The sequence below is a fragment of the Triticum urartu genome, chromosome 1 (assembly GCF_003073215.2).
Source record: "Triticum urartu cultivar G1812 chromosome 1, Tu2.1, whole genome shotgun sequence".
Classification (NCBI taxonomy): Eukaryota; Viridiplantae; Streptophyta; class Magnoliopsida; order Poales; family Poaceae; genus Triticum; species Triticum urartu.
Window position 1 is genome coordinate 424,781,569 of NC_053022.1, and position 16,601 is coordinate 424,798,169.

Sequence of the window (16,601 nt, forward strand, 5' to 3'; positions counted from 1 at the left end):
TCCATAGAGGGGTCACTACTTCAGGATGCTGCTAACGTGACACTATGATCAGACACCCTTTGACGAAACTGTGTGCGATGCATTAATCCCAAACAGTGATGTAAAAAATTGTCAAAAAAGATGCAAAACGTTTGTGATGAAGAATACATCAAACATGGTTCAGATTTTAGTTGCGTGTGCGATGAGGGGCATACGGTTCAGTTTAATTAATTGTTTGCGATGAGGCAGAACAAAAGAAATGGGCAGCCAGATGAAGGCGTGTGCGATATACAACATACAGTTCACTCGAATGAACTGTTTGTGATGAGGCGGAACAAAAGAAACAGGCAGCCAGATGAAGGTGTGTGATATACAGCATGCAGTTCACTCGGATGAACTATTTGTGATTAGGCAACACAAAAAAACGTTCAGTTAGATCAAAGTGTGTGTGATATACGACATACAGTTCATTTCGATAAATTGTTTATGTTGAGCCAAGAAAACAGAAACGTTTCACATAAACAAGATGTGTGTAATACGCGACAAACATCCAATTACATAGGTGGCTAGTACACACATGACATTTCCACACACCAAATTAAACTATTACATGCATAATTAACTAGGATAAATGATCATCTAATCATCATCTAATTCTTGTGCTAGCTCGATGTTCCTTCTATGCTAAGTTTCCATTAATTGATGGCATTTTATGAACACGCCGCCGTTTCCTGTCACCCAGCGATATTGTCCATAAACCTAAGCGGTGCGCGATGCACGGAGGCAACAAGCGCAGCCTGTAGCACATCCACCTTTTCCAAGCGTGCCAACCCACCAAAGCGCCGCCTCTGCCACCCAACCTCGTCGACGAGGAAAACGAGAAGGCGACATGGCCCGTCGAGGCCGAGGTGCTCCCCGGCAACGCGATGGACGACGCCGTGATGCGCGTCATCACCAGAGTTGAGCATACCCTTGGCGCATGGCGCTTCAGCGCCGCGGATCAAGATAGGCATGTCAGTGCCGAGAGGCTACAACTCACCGCACAACATGATCGATGGTGCACCGCAGAGCAAGCTAGGCGCGTCCGCGCCGATAGGCTGCGGCTCGCCGCACGACGAGACCGTTGGAGCACCGCAGAGCGAGAGGCGCGGCGCGCCACACCGCAAGAGCAGATCCATCGATGCTTGCCTGCTGATACGTCTCCAACGTATCTATAATTTTTTATTGTTCCATGATATTATATTATCTGTTTTGGATGTTTTATATGCTATTTTATATTATTTTGGGACTAACCTGTTAACATAGAGCCCAGTGCCAATTTTTGTTTTTTTTTCTTGTTTTAGAGTTTCGCAGAAAAGGAATACTAAACGGAGTCCAAACGGAATAAAACCTTAGCGATGATTTTTCTTGGACCAGAAGACACACCAGAGACTTGGAGATCAAGTCGGAGGAGCCACGAGGCGGACACAAGGACGGAGGGCGCGCCCAGGGGGTAGGGCACGCCCCCACCCTTGTGGGCCCCTCGTGCACCTCCCGACCTAGTTTCTTCGCCTATATATTACCATATATCCCTAAACCAACAGGGAGAGCCACGAAAACAGTTTTCCACTGCCGCAACCTTCTGTACCCGTGAGATCCCATCTATGGGGCCTTTTCCCGCATCCTGTCGGAGGGGGATTCGATCATGGTGGACTTCTACATCAACCCTATTGCCCTTCCAATGAAGCGTGAGTAGTTTACCTCAGACCTACGGATCCATAGCTAATAGCTAGATGGCTTCTTCTCTCTCTTTGATTCTCAATACCATGTTCTCCTCGATGTTCTTGGAGATCTATTCGATGTAATACTTTTTTGCGGTGTGTTTGCCGAGATCCGATAAATTGTGGATTTATGATTAGCTTATCTAGGAATATTATTTGAATCTCCTCTGAATTCTTTTATGCATGATTTTATATATTTGTAATTCTATTCGAACTATTGGTTTGGTTTGGCCAACTAGATTGATTTTTCTTGCAATGGGAGAAGTGCTTAGCTTTGGGCTCAATATTGCGGTGTCCTTTCCCAGTGGCAGTAGGGGCAGCAAGGTGCGTATTGTATTGTTGCCATCGAAGATAAAAAAGATGGGGTTTTCATCATATTGCTTGAGTTAATTCCTCTACATCATGTCATCTTGTTTAATGTGTTACTACGTTCTTTATGAACTTAATACTTTAGATGCATGCTGGATAGCGGTCGATGTATGGAGTAATAGTAGTAGATGCAGAATTGTTTCCGTCTACTTGACACGGACGTGATGCCTATATTCATGATCATTGCCTTAGATATCGTCATAACTTTGCGCTTTTTTATCAATTGCTCGGCAGTAATTTGTTCACCCACCGTAATATTTTCTATCTTGAGAGAAGCCTCTAGTGAAACTTATGCCCCCCGGGTCTATTTTCCATCATATAAGTTTCCGATCTACAATTTTAGTTTCCAATCTACTTTTTTTCAATCTTTTACTTTCCGATCTATAAACCAAAAATACCAAAAATATTTACTTTATCGTTTATCTATCTCTATCAGATCCCACTTTCGCGAGTAACCGTGAAGGGATTGACAACCCCTTTATCGCGTTGTTTGAAAGTTATTTGATTGTTCGTGCATGTGTTCAGTGACTTGTGTGTTGTCTCCTACTAGATTGATACCTTGGTTCTCAAAACTAAGGGAAATACTTAATCTACTTTGCTGGATCACCCTTTCCTCCTCAAGGGAAAAACCAACGCAAGCTCAAGAACTGGCACCTGCTATCGACAGGGCGTCGCAGCTGGCTACACGTCCTGTCAGTACCCACATTCCTTGCCAGGAGTGGCAGAGGTCCTCTGCGCCGTACTTGCACCAGAGGCCGGCTGCGCTGTGTTGGGCTCTACAGTAGGGTGCATCGACCGTAAATTAAAATTTTCCTATGCGCAGAACAACCAAGAACATGCTAGGGGAGATGGATCACAGATCGTTACCACTAGACGCGCAGTGCCGTGTAGCGGAAGAAGAGTTGGGGCAGCGCGTCTCCTCCTCGTCCGATCTCCCTCGAACAGCCGGTCGTCAGTTCCCACGTACAGGTTCACCGGAGCGGCGCAAGTGCATCGCCTCTAATGGTATCCACGCGTGCAGGAGGAACACCGTGCGGCGAACTGCTAAGTCCGATCACACAGTCGGCGGTTGAGTGGAGGTGGCTATTCGCAACACATGCAAACCCTGGTGACAACACCGAAGCGATCAATCTCATGAGTGTGCCGCACACCCACTTTATATAGGTGTCCATCGCGGGCTCAACACTTGGGCCTCGCACGGACCCTAAAGCCCAAAATCTATTCGGCCTGGATCCGAGTCCGAGTAGGATCACTTCTGACTCATGGAGTCGGACCGGGCCTCACATGTTCCTTCCCTTAAGCGCGCGACCCTTTAGGTTCTCGTGCACTTGGTCGCGATTCATATCATATCTGACTCAGCTGGTCGGTAGCGGCCTCTAGCAAAGTGTGCCGACTCCAAGTGTCCGATGAAGCTGGTTAGGCAAACTCGTACATCACACATCTGTTCCCTTTGCCACACGATATATATTGTCGGGCTCAAGGCGAGTCTTTCATCCTTGTGCTAGCCCGACCTCTTTCTCGTTCTAGTGATGTCGACCACAAACCGGATTATCTCATAATCCTAATCGCATGGCCATGCTTATCTTGGTCGGATCACACGAGGGGCCCAGAGTATATCTCTCCTGATCGGAGGGGCAAATCTCATCTTGCTTGACCATGTCTCGCAACATGGGTCTGGACAAGCCCGTAACCTACCTTTGTAACTACCCAGTCACGGAGTAGAGTTTGGTTGGCCCAAAGAAAGTCTGTCACCATCCCGAGTACATGCGTCAACTCAGGTCTTAGGACATAGAACGTATGATGTACTAGAGACTCACAGATGACATATTGTTGCGTCTCATAGTTGGGTCTGTCCGACTCGGACCTTATCTCAACTCGGATCCGACTACATCGAATACGACCAGATCCTTCCGAGTCCATATTATCTGGTTAACATCCAATGCTCCATGGCTAGTGAGACCAAGCCATCGACCGTGTCATATGCTAGTCTAGTCGGCTGCGCGTCCACACAACCCTTTCGACTAGGGACCTTTTAGGACGTTCGTCATACAATGCATAGTCCCACAAACAAGTCACGTACTTGCTCATACACATCATTGATAATGTCCAAGGACTATCTTTATTCATAAACACATAGGAAATATCATCATACATGATTTCCTCTAGGGCATATCTCCATCAATCTCCCCTTGCACTAGAGTCAATCAAATAGACATCGAATGCCCATAGCTTTAACGTGCCCCTAATGCTTGGATTGTGGAAGCGTCTTAGTCAATGGATCTGCAACATTTGCATCCGTGTGAATTTTGCATAACTCGACATCACCATTCTTTACGATCTTTCATATCAGGTGATATTTCCGATCTATGTGTCTGGTCTTGTGGTGATCCCTTGGCTCCTTGGCTTGTGCGATGGCACCATAATTATCACAATAAAGGTCCAACAGTTTTACCGAGGCTGGGAAAATACCAAGATCATCCAGAAAGTTCCGGATCCAAACACCTTCCTTTGCAGCTTCACAAGCCGCAATGTATTCGACTTCTGTGGTAGAATTGGCCACCGTATCTTGCTTGGAACTCATCCAGCTCACTGCTCCTCCGTTCATGACATACATGAATCCGGACTGTGATCGATAATCATCTCTGTCGGTTTGGAAACTAGCATCGGCATAACCCCTTACGACGAGATTTTCCTCACCTCCATAAACTAGGAACATCTCTTTAGTCCTTTTCAGGTACTTCAAAATAGTCTTTACCGCTGCCCAGTGACTCTCACCTGGGTTGGCCTAGTATTACTTGTTAGGCTTATTGCAAAAGCAACATTAGGCCGTGTACATATCATGGCATACATGATGGATCCAATTGCCGAGGCATACGGAATCCGACTCATCCTACTTCGCTCATCAGATGTCGAAGGACTCAGAGTCTCGCTTAGCCTTATACCATGTGAGACAGGCAAGAACCCTTTCTTGTCCTCACTCATGTTGAACCGCTTCAACACTTTATCTATTTACGTGCTTTGGCTCAAGCCGAGCAGCCTCCTCGATCTATCTCTATAGATCTTGATGCCTAAAATGTAAACTGCCTCACCAAGGTCCTTCATTGAAAACGTGCCATTCAATGATTCCTTGACCGAGTTCAGCATCGAAACATCATTTCCGATCAGTAGTATGTCATTGATGTCTACTACACAACCTTCTTCTTGTAGACGTTGTTGGGCCTCCAAGTGCAGAGGTTTGTAGGACAGTAGCAAATTTCCCTCAAGTGGATGACCTAAGGTTTATCAATCCGTAGGAGGCGTAGGATGAAGATGGTCTCTCTCAAGCAACCCTGCAACCAAATAACAAAGAGTCTCTTATGTCCCCAACACCCAATACAATGGTAAATTGTATAGGTGCACTAGTTCGGCGAAGAGATGGTGATACAAGTGGTATATGGATAGTAGATAAAGGTATTTGTAATCTGAAAATATAAAAACAGCAAGGTAACGAATGATAAAAGTGAGCGTAAACGATATTGCAATGCGTTGAAATAAGGCCTAGGGTTCATACTTTCGCTAGTGCAAGTTCCCTCAACAATACTAACATAATTGGATCATAAAATTATCCCTTAACATGCAACAAAGAGTCACTCCAAAGTCACTAATAGCGGAGAACGAACGAAGAGATTATGGTAGGGTACGAAACCACCTCAAAGTTATTCTTTCCAATCAATCCGTTGGGCTATTCCTATAAGTGTCACAAACAGCCCTAGAGTTCGTACTAGAATAACACCTTAAGACACAAATCAATCAAAACCCTAATGTCACCTAGATACTCCAATGTCACCTCAAGTATCCGTGGGTATGATTATACGATATGCATCACACAATCTCAGATTCATCTATTCAACCAACACAAAGGACCTCAAAGAGTGCCCCAAAGTTCTACCGGAGAATCACGACGAAAACGTGTGCCAACCCCTATGCATAGGTTCATGGGCGGAACCCGCAAGTTGATCACCAAAACATACATCAAGTGAATCACGTGATATCCCATTGTCACCATAGATATCCACGGCAAGACATACATCAAGTGTTCTCAAATCTTTAAAGACTCAATCCGATAAGATAACTTCAAAGGGGAAACTCAATCCATTACAAGAGAGTAGAGGGGGGAAGAAAAATCATAGGATCCAAATATAATAGCAAAGCTCGCGATACATCAAGATCGTGCCAAGTCAAGAACACGAGAGAGAGAGATCAAACACATAGCTACTAGTACATACCCTCAGCCCCGAGGGAGAACTACTCCCTCCTCGTCATGGAGAGCACCGGGATGATGAAGATGGCCACCGGAGAGGGATTGCCCCCTTCGGCAGGGTGCCGGAACGGGTCTAGATTGGTTTACGGTGGCTACGGAGTCTTCTGGCGGCGGAACTCCCGATCTAATCTCCGTTCTAGAAGTTTTAGGGTACGACGATATATATGGGTGCAGGAAGTACGTCAGAGGAGCCACGGGGGCCCCACGAGGCAGGGGGCGCGCCCTAGGGGGGTGGGTGCGCCCCCACCCTCGTGGGTAGCCCGTGTCTCCCCCGACGTGCACTCCAAGTTCCCTGGGTTGCTTTCCTTCCAAAAATAACTTCTCTAGTTGATTTCGTTCCGTTTCGACTTCGTTTGATATTCCTTTTCTTCGAAACACTAAAATAGGCAAAAAACAACAAATCTGGGCAGGGCCTCTGGTTAATAGGTTAGTCCCAAAAGTAATATAAAAGTGGAAAATAAAGCCCAATATTTCCCAAAACAGTAGATGATATAGCATGGAGCAATAAAAAATTATAGATACGTTGGAGACGTATCAAGCATCCCCAAGCTTAATTCCTGCTCGTCCTCGAGTAGGTAAATGATAAAAAGATAATTTTTGATGTGGAATGCTAGTTGGCATAATTTCAATGTAATTCTTCTTACTTGTGATATGAATATTCAGATCCGAAAGATTCAAGACAAAAGTTCATATTGACATAAAGAATAATAATACTTCAAGCATACTAACTAAGCAATCATGTCTTCTCAAAATAACATGGCCAAAAAAAGTTATCCCTACAAAATCATATAGTCTGGCTATGCTCTATCTTCACCACACAAAATATTTAAATCATGCACAACCCCGATGACAAGCCAAGCAATTGTTTCATACTTTTGATGTTCTCAAACTTTTTCAATCTTCACGCAATACATGAGCGTGAGCCATGGACATAGCACTATAGGTGGAATAGAATGGTGGTTGTGGGGAGGAAAAAAAGGAGAAGATAGTCTCACATCGACTAGGCGTATCAACGGGCTATGGAGATGCCCATCAATAGATATCAATGTGAGTGAGTAGGGATTGCCATGCAACGGATGCACTAGAGCTATAAGTATATGAAAGCTCAACAAAAGAAACTAGTGGGTGTGCATCCAACTCGCTTGCTCACGAAGACCTAGGGCATTTTGAGGAAGCCCATCATTGGAATATACAAGACAAGTTCTATAATGAAAGATTCCCACTAGTATATGAAAGTGACAACATAGGAGACTCTCTATCATGAAGATCATGGTGCTACTTTGAAGCACAAGTGTGGTAAAAGGATAGTAGCATTGTCCCCCTTTTTTTATTTGGCCTTTCTTTTTTTGGCCTTTTTTATGGCCTTTCTCTTTTTTTGGGACAATGCTCTATTGAATGATGATCATCACACTTCTATTTATTTACAACTCAATGATACAACTCGATACTAGAACAAAGTATGACTCTATATGAATGCCTCCGGCGGTGTACCGGGATATGCAATGAATCAAGAGTGACAAGTATGAAAGAATCATGAACAGTGGCTTTGCCACAAATACTATGTCAACTACATGATCATGCTAAGCAATATGACAATGATGAATGTGTCATGATGAATGGAATGGTGGAAAGTTGCATGGCAATATATCTCGGAATGGCTATGGAAATGCCATAATAGGTAGGTATGGTGGCTGTTTTGAGGAAGGTATATGGTGGGTGTATGGTACCGGCGAAAGTTGCGCGGTACTAGAGAGGCTAGCAATGGTGGAAGGGTGAGAGTGCGTATAATCCATGGATTCAAAATTAGTCATAAAGAACTCACATACTTATTGCAAAAATCTATTAGTTATCAAAACAAAGTACTACGAGCATGCTCCTAGGGGGATAGATTGGTAGGAAAAGACCATCGCTCATCCCCGAGCACCACTCATAAGGAAGACAATCAATAAATAAATCATGCTCCGACTTCATCACATAACGGTTCACCATACGTGCATGCTACGGGAATCACAAACTTCAACACAAGTATTTCTCAAATTCATAACCACTCAACTAGCATGACTCTAATATCACCATCCTCATATCTCAAAACAATTATCAAGCATCAAACTTCTCATAGTATTCAACACACTCATAAGAAAGTTTTATTATTCTTGAATACCTAGCATATTAGGATTTTAAGCAAATTACCATGCTATTTAAGACTCTTAGAATGATATAAGTGAAGCATGATAGTTCATCTATTTATTCAAAATAAAACAACCACCATGCTCTAAAAGATATAAGTGAAGCATTAGAGCAAATGACAAACTACTCCGAAAGATATAAGTGAAGATCAATGAGTAGTCGAATAATTATGCAACTACGTGAAGGCTCTCTAACATTTAGTAATTTCATATCTTGGTATTCTATTCAAACAGCAAGCAAAGCAAAATAAATTGACGCTCCAAGCAAAACACATGTCATGTGGCGAATAAAAATATAGCTCCAAGTAAAGTTACCGATGAACGAAGACGAAGGAGGGGATGCCTTCCGGGGCATCCCCAAGCTTAGGCTCTTGGTTGTCCTTGAATATTACCTTGGGGTGCCTTGGGCATCCCCAAGCTTAGGCTCTTACCACTCCTTGTTCCATAGTCCATCGAATCCTTACCCAAAACTTGAAAACTTCACAACACAAAACTTAAAGTAGAAAACTCGTAAGCTCCGTTAGTATAAGAAAATAAATCATCACTTCAAGGTACTGTAATTAACTCATTATTTATTTATATTGGTGTTAAACCTACTGTATTCAAAGCTCTCTATGGTTTATAAACTATTTTACTAGCCATAGATTCATCAAAATAAGCAAACAACACATCGAAAACAGAATCTGTCAAAAACAGAACAGTCTGTAGTAATCTGGATCAAACGTATACTTCTGGAACTCATAAAATTCTCAAATAAATTTCTTGACCTGTGGAATTTATCTATTAATAATCAGAAAAAAGAATTAACTAAATATCACTCTCCAAATAAAAATGGAAGCAATTCTCGTGAGCGCTAAAGTTTCTGTTTTTGACAGCATGATCAACAAGACTTTCCCCAAGTCTTCCCAAAGGTTCTACTTGGAACAAACACTAATTAAAAGCATAAAACAACATCTAAACAGAGGCTAGATGAATTATTTTTTACTAAACAGGAGCAAAAATCAAGTAATAAAAATAAAATTGGGTTGCCTCCCAACAAGCGCTATTGTTTAACGCCCTAGCTAGGCACGATGATTTCAATGATGCTCATATAAAAGATAAGAATCGTAACATAAAGAGAGAATCATGAAGAATATGACTAGCACATTTAAGTCTAACCCACTTCCTATGCATAGGGATTTTGTGAGCAAACAACCTTTGGAAACAAGAATCAACTTGCATAGGAAGGTAAAACAAGCATAACTTCAAAACTTTACGCACATAGAGAGGAAACTTGATATTATTGCAATTCCTACAAGCATATGTTCCTCCCTCATAATAATTTTCAGGAGCATCATGAATGAATTCAACAATATAACCAGCACCTAAAGCATTCTTTTCATGATCTACAAGCATAGAATTTTTACTACTCTCCACATAAGTAAATTTCTTCTCAGTCGGAATAGTGGGAGTATCATAAGAGACTTGAATACTATAAATTGTTTCCGCATTAAAAGAGTAATGTTCATAGAATGCATACTCATAATCATGACAAGTTTTATAAATATAATCATCACTACTCTTTATAGCATAAGTTTCATCACAATAATCATCATAAGTAGCAACTTTGTTCTTATCATAACAACTTTGCATATCAAAACTTGGAAGACTAAAAATATCATCATTAATAAACATAGCATCCCCAAGCTTGGGACAAACATTAATTGCAGCAAATATATTCTCAAAAACATCATCTTCATCAAACATAGCATCCCTAAGCTTGGGCCTTTTCATATCATAAGCATAATCACTCTCATCATTAATTGTATGAATAGCACCAATAGTATAGCAATTATCATATTCTTCCAAGCAAGTGCCAAAAAGATTTTCAAGATCATAAGAAGTATCATTATCTTCCACAATTATATTTTCATGAGGCACAATAGTAATAGGAGCAGCATTATTTGGAAGAGATATCTTTTTACCTCTCTTCCTTTTTCTTTTCTTCTTCTTCACCACATCATGTGTGGGTTCAATCCTCTTTTTGGAGCTCCTTATTAATGAGATTGGTTGAATAGGAGGCTCTTCCTCGTTACCTGATTCATCATAAGAAATAATAGGAGGGTATTGGGAAGTCTCTTCCCTTTCATTAGTATTCTCTTCATCTTCTATTTGTTTTTTTCTTTATGTAGTTGGCAATATAAGGATTTTCAATACAATTCACCGCACAATACATATAAATTTCCTCTAGATCAAAATGAAGAACTCTATCAAGATTAAATTTTGGAATACCCTCAGTTATACGTTTCATTTCTTCATAACCCAAAAGAAGGCTAAGCTCTTTATGATGCTCAAGGGTAATCAAATTATCACAATGTTTGGACACGACTTGATCATGAAACAAATAGCATTGGAGCTTTAAATGACCATGTTCATTGCAAAGTTCACAAGGGGTGCGAAAAATATTGAATTTTTCAGCACAATGATCAAGACTTTCTTGCAACAATTTATTTTCTAAGTACTTATGCCTCTTGCAATATCTATCTTCCCTATTTGGTGTGTACTTACAAACCCAATGCACTCCACAAAAATTGACATGTTTATAGTAGACATTTTCATCATAACTAGTGCAATCATAATTAGTGTCATGGATATTCAAAGAATTCGTACTAACAACATTGCAATCATGCTCATCATTCACATATTTTATGCCAAGCATTCTATGTAATTCTTCTTCTAGCATTTGAGTACAATTTTCCTTTCCATCATACTTACGAAAAATATTAAAAAGGTGAAGCGTATGAGACAAACTCAATTCCATTTTTATAGTTTTATTTTATAAACTAAACTAGTGATAAAACAATAAACTAAAAGACTCGATTGCAAGATCTAAAGATATACCTTCAAGCGCTAAACTCGTCGGCAACGACGCCAGAAAAGAGCTTGATGTCTACTACACAACCTTCTTCTTGTAGACATTGTTGGGCCTCCAAGTGCAGAGGTTTGTAGGACAGTAGCAAATTTCCCTCAAGTGGATGACCTAGGGTTTATCTATCCGTAGGAGGCGTAGGATGAAGATGGTCTCTCTCAAGCAACCCTGCAACCAAATAACAAAGAGTCTCTTGTGTCCCCAACACACCCAATACAATGGTAAATTGTATAGGTGCACTAGTTCGGCGAAGAGATGGTGATACAAGTGGTATATGGATAGTAGATAAAGGTATTTGTAATCTGAAAATATAAAAACAGCAAGGTAAAGAATGATAAAAGTGAGCGTAAACGGTATTGCAATGCGTTGAAATAAGTCCTAGGGTTCATACTTTCGCTAGTGTAAGTTCCCTCAACAATACTAACATAATTGGATCATAAAACTATCCCTAAACATGCAACAAAGAGTCACTCCAAAGTCACTAATAGCGGAGAACAAACGAAGAGATTATGGTAGGGTACGAAACCACCTCAAAGTTATTCTTTCCAATCAATCCCTTGGGCTATTCCTATAAGTGTCATAAACAGCCCTAGAGTTCGTACTAGAATAACACCTTAAGATACAAATCAATCAAAACCCTAATGTCACCTAGATACTCCAATGTCACCTCAAGTATCCGTGGGTATGATTATACGATATGCATCACACAATCTCAGATTCATCTATTCAACCAACACAAAGGACCTCAAAGAGTGCCCCAAAGTTCTATCGGAGAATCACGATGAAAACATGTGCCAACCCCTATGCATAGGTTCATGGGCGGAACCCGCAAGTTGATCACCAAAACATACATCAAGTGAATCACGTGATATCCCATTGTCACCACAGATATCCACGGCAAGACATACATCAAGTGTTCTCAAATCTTTAAAGACTCAAATCCGATAAAATAACTTCAAAGGGGAAACTCAATCCATTACAAGAGAGTAGAGGGGGGAAGAAACATCATAGGATCCAAATATAATAACAAAGCTCGTGATACATCAAGATCGTGCCAAATCAAGAACACGAGAGAGAGAGAGAGATCAAACACATAGCTACTGGTACATACCCTTAGCCCCGAGGGAGAACTACTCCCTCCTCATCATGGAGAGCACCGGGATGATGAAGATGTCCATCGGAGAGGGATTGCCCCCTCCGGTAGGGTGCCGGAACGGGGCTAGATTGGTTTTCGGTGGCTACGGAGGCTTCTGGCGGTGGAACTCCCGATCTAATCTCCGTTCTGGAAGTTTTAGGGTACGACGATATATATGGGTGCAGGAAGTACGTCGGAGGAGCCATGGGGGCCCCACGAGGCAGGGGGCGCGCCCCCACCCTCGTGGGCAGCCCGTGTCTCCCCTGACGTGCACTCCAAGTTCCCTGGGTTGCCTTCCTTCCAAAAATAACTTCTCTAGTTGATTTCGTTCCGTTTCAACTTCGTTTGATATTCCTTTTCTTCGAAACACTGAAATAGGAAAAAAACAGCAAATCTGGGCTAGGCCTCCGGTTAATAGGTTAGTCGCAAAAATAATATAAAAGTGGAAAATAAAGCCCAATATTGCCCAAAACAGTAGATAATATAGCATGGAGCAATCAAAAATTATAGATACGTTGGAGACGTATCAGTCATCCACATACAAGATCAAAAACACAATCGAGCTCCCACTTAACTGCTTGTATAAACAAGCATCCTCATCGCTTTTGATGAAACCAAGACCAGTGACGACCTCATCAAAACGAATGTTCCAACTCCGAGATGATTGCCTCAACCCATAAATGGATCTCTTGAGCTTGCATACCTTATAAGTGCTAGTCGGATCGACAAAACCCTTGGGCTATATCATATACACGTCCTCGGTTAAATTTCCATGAAGGAAAGACATTTTGACATCCATCTGCCATATCTTGTAATCGAAATATGCAACTATAGCTAGTACGATCCTCACCGACTTCAGCTTCGCTACCGGCGAGTAAGTATCGCCGTAGTCAATTCCTCGATAACCTTTAGCGACAAGCCGAGCTTTGTGGATCTGAACATTTCCATCCACATCGGTTTTCTTCTTAAAGACCCATTTGCAGCTAGGTTATCGACAGGTTATATCCCAAGGTTTCCGAGCAACAAACACTTTGTTCTCTTCCCAGTTGTAGAAGCTATATCCCAAGGTTTCCCTCGGATATCCCACAAATATGCATTTATCCGACTTGGGTGTAAGCTTGTCTGACATAAGTCGCTTGACAAATGCTTCACAACCCCAAATCTTTAGAAAAGACAAACTGGGAATCTTCCCGGTCCACATCTGATGTCTACTAGACAACCTTCTTCTTGTAGACGTTGTTGGGCCTCAAAGTGCAGAGGTTTGTAGGACAATAGCAAATTTCCCTCAAGTGGATGACCTAAGATTTATAAATCCGTGGAAGGCGTAGGATGAAGATGGTCTCTCTCAAACAACCCTGCAAACAAATAACAAAGATTCTCTTGTGTCCCCAACACACCCAATACAATGGTAAATTGTATAGGTGCACTAGTTCGGCGAAGAGATGGTGATACAAGTGCAATATGGATGGTAGATATAGGTTTTTATAATCTGAAATTATAAAAACAGCAAGGTAACTTATGATAAAAGTGAGCGAAAACGGTATTGCAATGCGTTGAAACAAGGCCTAGGGTTCATACTTTCACTAGTGCAAGTTCTCTCAACAAGGATAACATAATTAGATCATATAACTATTCCTCAACATGCAACAAAGAGTCACTCCAAAGTCACTAATAGCGGAGATAAAACGAAGAGATTATTGTAGGGTATGAAACCACCTCAAAGTTATTCTTTCCGATCAATCCATTGGGCTATTCCTATAAGTGTCACAAATAGCCCTAGAGTTCATAGTAAAATAACACCTTAAGACACAAATCAACAAAAACCCTAATGTCACCTAGATACTCCTATGTCACGTCTCACGTTAGGGGGGGTCTTTATTTATAGGAATTTTTGGCGTCGGTCTCACGTCAGGGGGGGTCTGTATTTATAGGAATTTTTGGCATCGGTCTCAAGTCAGGGGGGTCTCCGAGTCATCCACGAGGCAGGGGGCGCGCCCAGGGGGGTAGGGCATGCCCTCCACCCTCGTGGATGGCTCGGGACTCTTATGGCCCAACTCTTTTACTTCAGGGGCTTCTTTTGGTCCATAAAAAATCCACAAAAATTTGCAGGTCAATTGGACTCCATTTGGTATTCCTTTTCTGTAAAACTCAAAAACAAGGAAAAACAGAAACTGACACTTGGCTCTATGTTAATAGGTTAGTCCCAAAAATCATATAAATTAGCATATAAATGCATATAAAACATCCAAGATTGATAATATAAAATCATGGAATAATAAAAAAAATTATAGATACGTTGGAAATGTATCAACATCTCATGTGGTGTCTTATCTATGGATTTTGATGGTACCCTGTTAAGTGTGAAAGCTGCAGTTTCTAGAGCGTATCCCCAGAATGACAAGGGTAAATCCAATTTGCTCATCATTGACCGGACCATGTCCAACAAGGTCCTATTCCCCCGTTCCGACACATCGTTTCTTTGTGGCGTACCCGGAGGTGTGAGCTGAGGTACTATACCTCGGCTTTTCAGATGATCATCAAACTCCTGGCTCATGTACTCACCTCCACGATCTGATCGTAAAAAATTTGTAGTCTTGCAGAGCTGATTCTCAACCTCGTTCTGAAACTCTTTGAACTTTTCAAAAGTTTCCGACTTGTGCCTCATCAAATAGATATATCCATATCTACTCCAGTCGTCGGTAAAAGTCATGAAGTACTGATAGCCACCTCTGGAAGTTGTGCTCATTGGACCACACACATCACTATGTATAAGTTCCAATAGCTCGGATGCCCTCTCACAACTCTTTGTGAATGGAGACTTAGTCATTTTGCCCAGCAAGCATGATTCACATGTCTCGAACGACTCAAAGTCAGACGAAGTTAGGAGCCCATCATCATGGAGCTTCTTCATGCGTTTCAGACTAATGTGTCCCAGTCGGCAATGCCACAAGTATCTCGGATTTATCTCATTAGGCTTATGCCTCTTGACATTCACGTTATAGCCGGTTCCTATTCTAGATTCAATATAAATAGCCCATCAACAATGGGTGCATAGCCGTGGAACATACCATTCAAATAAAACAAACAACCATTGTCCTTTAAATTGAACTCATAACCCTGACTCATCAAGCATGAGGCATAAATAATGTTCCGACTAAGTGTGGGAATGTAATAACAATTATTCAATTCCAAAATAAATCTAGAAGGAAGCTGGAGCTGCATCGTGCCGACCTCCAACGCAGCAACTCTTGCTTTGTTGTTGACCCTGATGTCAATCTCCCATTGTGCCACACGCCTAGTTCTTACCAGCCCCTGGATCGAGTTGCAAATATGAACAACCGATCCGGCATCAAATACCCAAGAGGTACTCGGTACGTCAGTGAGGTAAATGTCTATAACATATGGGACAAGTGTACCTTTGCCCGAAGAAGCATTTCCGGCCTTCTTGCCATGCTATGAAAGCCACTTGCTATAGTTCCTCTTCCAGTGACCGGTTTCCTTGCAATGATAGCAAATGGTCTTCGAGTCCGGTCCAGACTTTGGCGCAGTGGCGGAGGTTACCGTCTCTGTGCCCTTTGCCTTAGCCTTTTTCTTGGACCAACTCTTCTTGAACTTAGCCGATTTCTGCACCATCAACACTTGATGCATGCCTTTCTTAATATCCTGCTCTGCCACTTTGAGCATCCCATGTAATTTAGTGAGCTTCTTATCCATGCCATGCATATGATAGTTCGAGATGAACGTCCTATAGCTGGGCGGAAGAGAACCCAGAACTGCATCAGTAGCCAGCTCATCCAAGAGCGGGAAGCCCAACCGATCCAAAACTTGCACATATCCGATCATATTGATCACATGTGGGCTCAGTGGATCACCTTCCTTCAGCTTGCAATCCATCAAGGATCGCCACACATTAAACCTTTCGGTCCTAGCCTGTGTCTGAAACATGCTCTTGAGACTCTCGATG